The sequence below is a fragment of the Onychomys torridus genome, chromosome X (assembly GCF_903995425.1).
Source record: "Onychomys torridus chromosome X, mOncTor1.1, whole genome shotgun sequence".
Taxonomy (NCBI): Eukaryota; Metazoa; Chordata; class Mammalia; order Rodentia; family Cricetidae; genus Onychomys; species Onychomys torridus.
Genome location: NC_050466.1, coordinates 108,463,878 through 108,469,896, shown reverse-complemented (window position 1 = coordinate 108,469,896; position 6,019 = coordinate 108,463,878).

Genomic DNA, 6,019 nt, shown 5'->3' with positions numbered 1-6,019 from the left:
AGAAGCCTGACATGGCCATAGTTTAAAAATAATACAAACCTGTGTATTATTTGGGTTTGAGCAGCCGAGGAACTGGGTGGGACACAAGAAAACTTCCAGCTACAGTGTATATCTGGATTTTCTGGGCACTTTGCTAAATATGTGGACCCCTAAACTTAAACTTTCTCAGTCAGTAGGTTTAAAGGAGTATGGAAAGGTAGATCAGTGAGGGGAAGGATAGTCTAGCAGGTATTTCATGGATATTTCCATGTCATTTGCTGTTCATCACATTAAAATACATTTTTACTGATTTATTTTCTCTGTGTGTTTTGATTGCATGTATGTCTTTGCACCATGTGTGTGCCACTTGAAGGGGTGCAGTCTTTCAGAATGGAGGCAGCGTGTAGGGAGACATGAATCTGGTATCCTGCCCACAGTCTGGAAACCTGACCCGCTCTGCTGACTTCTGTCTTGTGAATTCCCATATTCAAATTCCAATTCTTCATCAGCTCTGGGTGGTCTTCCTGGAACCTCTAAAATTTCATGTCTATAAAACACATGCTTAGATACCCTTCAGCATCTCCTTTTCTTCCATAATTAAGAAAACCCAACTCACAAGCTTAGTACATGGGCATGGTCTGCTGAATTTCACTGCTAAACTGAAATTCATTACGTTTTTATGTGCAATGTTCTTGGTACAAGTAAAGCCACTGACAACCACAGAATCAAATCTCTTTCCACCTGGGATCTAATAAACTAGAAAATAATAAAAACCAGTGACGTAAAAAAAAAAAAAGAAAAGAAAACTAGCTATTTGTTCAAATACTATTGTCCTGTTTGGGAGTTTTTGCTATATTCAATGTATAGCAATAATAACATCACTAGTAACATTTTGATCAATTAAAATATATATTTGTCTCAGTCTGATGTCTGCTACAAATATTTTTTTGAGTCAAAAACACAGTAATAGAAGATGGTAGATCCTGGATATGTGTATAGTAAATCTGAGAGATTCAAGACTAAAAATTTAAGGGATATTTTTATTCTGAAATGAAATGACCATTATACACTAAATATTTATTTATCTTGTGAAACCTGTATATAACACTTCAAATGTGTATTTCATGTAGAATTTCCAGGTACTCTAAAGTAATATATTGTTTTCATTTTTGCATGAGAAATTAGAGACTCAGGAAGGTATGCTGTTTTGCCAAAGATGTGAAGCTTCAACAGTAGTGGTGAGGATGGAAATTGTGGCATCAATTACCAGCATTTGCCAATATATTCTATTTGATTTTTCTTCCAGGGACACAAAGAATTATGTTTCATTGTTTCCTTAAAGTTAGAAGATGTCATGTTTCTAGTTTTGCATAATATAATAAAATCAAAGTGAAAGTTGGATATGGTAGCTCATGCTTGTAATCTTATTACTCAGCAGCCTGAGGCAGAAGGATTGCTGTAAATTCCAGACAAGACTAGGCTACAGAGTCAGACCTTGACTCAAAAATAAGCAATAAATGAGTAAAAAAAAATCAATATATAAAATCAAAAGTGATATATCAATTTCAGAATAATATTTGTAAATGCTTTTCTTAAATCATCAGCCACGACTTTCTATACTGTAACCTACTATGACTATGTTATGTGCTTTTAACCTGATGGATCTTTCATGGGCCTGAGGATTACATACAGCACTCTAATCTCATCAACTTCATCTCCCACACCTTGTGATTACTTCTCAGCTAGACAAAAATAGTAGGATATAAGCCTTTTATTTTATTTAAATCCTATATTTGAGATTTTACCTCATATAATTACATTATATTTACATATACAATCATATATATATGAGATTTTATATATAAACATTGTAATTGCATAATTTTTGCTGTTTTCCTCCTTCAACTCCTGCCATTTCTAATTCCCCCATTCTAAATTTTGTGACCACTCCTATTGTTCCATATACATACAAAGATGCATATATACAGCCTATTGAGTCCACTTAGTGTTGCTCATAAGAACATATATTTAGTACTGACCAGCTGGGATTAGAAAATGTATCAGCAGGTTTGTCCATGTAAAAGACTGATTATTCATTTTTTTTGATTAGTCATTGATTGCCTTTAGTTATAGGAAAAAGTAGGGCCTTGTAAGATTTCCTAGCTTTGCATCAGCATGTCAAGCTAAGTTATTGTGCCAGTCTTATTTAAGCAATCCTACTGTTGAGATTTCATGGGTGCAGCTACCCTGTAGCATATAGAAGTTACTCTCTCACAGCAATCTTACAATCTTGGCTCTTAAATCTTTTAGGATCCTCTTGCATTATTTTTCATGAGCCTTATGTGTAGAAATTAAATTGTATATATACCAATTATGGTTTGGGCACTCCATGGTGATTTATTTTTTGCCTTTTGATAGGTTATGAAAGATCTCCATTTGCAGTTAAAAAAGGGGGGACAACAACATCAATAACAACAAAAATATACCAACAACAAAAAACTCTGATTAAGGGTAAGAAGGTAAGAAATACTGGTATCTTTGGATATATAGATAAATAGTTAGAATATAGTTAGAAAATACATTGCCTTTACAAAATAGCTGTAGTAGGCTCTCCTCTAGTATCTATAATCTTGCTAGCCATGGGTATTTGGCCAGATTTACAGTACCAGACATGAATTTACTCCTATTAAGGATGCTTTAAATCTAGTAAGACAGCTTTTGTTTACATCTAAAATAACAGCATCACTTTTGCAACATTGGGGATATGTTGCCAGGCAAGACATGGTTGTGGTACATAGGTTTTATACCTAGGTAAGACTATTGATTGCTTTTCTTCTTTGGAAGCTTGCATAGCATCTTCCAATATTATTAGAGCTAATCCTCACTGATTCTTCTAAGTTAGTTCCAGCTTGATTCATGCAAGCCCTGTGTTTGATATGGAGTAGCAAGAAAGTTTTCTCCGGTCCTGCCTGGCCTCACAATCCACAGCCACTTATAAAATAATCACTCAGAAGATCATGCAAATTTTAACTGCTCTGCCATTAGCTCAGGCTTATTATTGACTAGCTCTTATACTTAAATTAACCCATAATTCTTATCTATGTTTAGCTACATGGCATGGTACATTTTCTGTTTTGCCTTGTCATCTTAATTCCTCTGTATCTGGCTGGCAACTCCTGACTCTGCCCTTCCTCTTCTCAGCATTCTCCTAGTCTGATCACCCTGCCTCTACTTCCTGCCTTGCTACTGGCCCATGAGCATTTTTATTAAACCAGTGTACAAGAGCATTATCGCAAAGCAATATGCTTCCTTTTGTAACAGGGCTTACCTTCAAGTTATGAGAAGAAACCAAGTGAAATGGCAATAGGATGTATGGTTTGGGGAATCTCTTGGACCCTGGTAACCAACAATGTGTAGGGGAGTTTCCTTTACCTGGTAATGGGGTTCTTGTTTTATAGTCTATGGCTCTCACCCTGTGTGGTATAACTCCATTGTATATGTGTGTGTCCATCTGTGTATGCCTGCTTGTGTGCATGTGTAGGTGTGTGCATGTAGTCTTCTGTAAAGCTGATAGTGTATTTTCCTATGACATTTTCAAGCAGCATTAGCATTATTTATGTTTTTCTTTCATCTACTTTACCCTCGGCAATGACTCAGATATACTACTCCTTGACATATATCCAAAGAAGTGAATGTCCTTCTTTAGACATACTTGATTATCCATGTTCAGTGACACAGTATTCATAGTAACTATTAAATGGCATCAATCTAGATGTCAATGCAGTTTATGTTAACAGACAATATATACATTTTCTATATATATGACACCTTTACCTACCAATTTTCTGAATTGACTGTTGTATAGCCTAAACACTCAACTATCTTTCCCTTTTATTTTTTCTTTGGATGCAACCAAGTGAAATTTTTTATTATTTTCCTTTCTTAAATAGAATGATGAGAAGCAAAATGCTGTCTTGCTGATTTCCTCTATTAATATGGGAAGTAAATCACAGTGGCATCAAGGAAATTACTTTCCATACATAATTATATATGCTTAAAATACTTGAACACAAAATCACTCTATGTCATAATTGATTTTAGTTCTGGCATGGCAGAGAAATACATACACATGTTTATGGATCAAACCTGGTAGTCAAGCTGTCAATGAAATCTCAGGCTCAGTAGCACCCATAGGTATATTTTCTGCCACATCCCTGGGGCTTTTATTGTCAGTGTGAAGCTTATAATGGAAGTTGGTTTTCAGTTGGACTAAATCATGAGTAAGTTCTACTGTGAGAGTAGTCACAGTCCATATGTATGTTTTATTTTCCTTGAAGTATAACATGACATTGTAACTCAACCAAATGAAATGCTCCTCTCTCATATCTTTTTTTTGTTTTGTTATTATTATTATTATTATTATTATTATTATATTTGTGTTTTAATTTTACACATCAGCCATGGGTTCCCCTGTCCTCCCCCCTCCCGCCCCCACCCCCACCTTTCCCCCACCCCTCCCCTCCATTCCCATCTCCTCCAGGGTCAAGACTCCCCTGGGGATTCATTTTTTTGAATGCTACTTAAAGGGCATTTTCAGAAGGAAAATGAAAAGAAAAGTAGCTCTGTGCTCTAGGAGCTATTTTCACATCAACATTTAAAAATCATGTTCATGTCAACAGACTAAGTTAAATGAGGAAAACTCCTTGATTATGACTCATCAGGCTTTGACTCTAATGAATAAATGAATTTCAGAATACGTCAAGTCTGACAATGACATCTAGTAGCAATAGTCATGCTCAGCTTCTTTATTAGCCATCATGATGTTGGACTATCTATTCTTTATGGCAATGTCTGCCATTATAGGTATAAAGCTTCTATGGACATTTCTAAATAAGAAATATAAGAATTAAGCTATGTTTTGTGGATTTGATTTTGAATATTAGTAGATCTAACTTTATTTTTCAAGTACTCTGGAGTGTTTAAATACCATTTTTGAGAGATAACTTAAAGTTATTAGTAAACAAGTATTTCCAGATATAACACATCTTCAAATAAGCATCTAAAAATGATCCAATTTATACAGAAAGTAAAGTCCTCATTGACTTAAAATTTGTATTTGACTTATATAGTTTGTTTTCATAACTTGTTTTCTCTTATAATATGTTTAATTATCATCTTTGAGGCTTTGCCTATATAAAAAGCCAGAGTAAATTGTGAGTGATTTAGAAATAGCTACAGAATTCAGAAATTGAATGACAGCCAAAGTATTCTTCTGAGAAATCATTATTGCTTTCCAAAAAGACTATTCAAGGAGTATTTATAGATGACTATTTATTTGCTGTTTGCATGGAACATGTTCCACTTAAAATCTCTCATCCTGACCTCTTATTTCAGGCATATTTGTAGCAGCCAGTTCCAAAATGACATTGACCTGCTTGATGCATGTGAGACTTGACAGCAACTTACCTTAACCCCATTCTAAATGCCTCTTGTGCCCTGCCCCAGGGCATCTCTGAAACAGCAGCAAAAGCCATGATGGGAAACTGCTCATTGCTTATATAAATGCTAGCTGCTAGTACAGGAAAGCTAATGCTCCATATGCTAAGCTTTGACAGATTAGAAATTAAATTCAGTGAATGAATGCTTTGTTCTTTCATAGGCTGAGTGGAGCCCAGTGAGCAGCACTTTCTGAGCCAGGTTTCAGTAGGAGCAAGCAACCTGTCAGAGTAACCTCTTTTACATGAACTGTCTTTGTTCTGTTTTTCTCTAAATCCTTCTTTTATAAACTGTGATCCTCATTTCTGCTCCATGTATTATTTTCCCAATAATGCCACTTTATTTGGCTTTGGTTTATAGAAACCGTGATCAAACTTCTACTAAATCCAGTCACCATAATTTATATTAATCTCTCTCTGTCTCTGTCTCTGTCTCCGTCTCCCCCCACCTCTCTCTCTGTGTGTATGTGTGTGTGTGTGTGTGTGTGTGTGTGTGTGTGTGTGTGTGTGTGTGGTCAATTATTAGAAGTTCATTTAAGAAATTT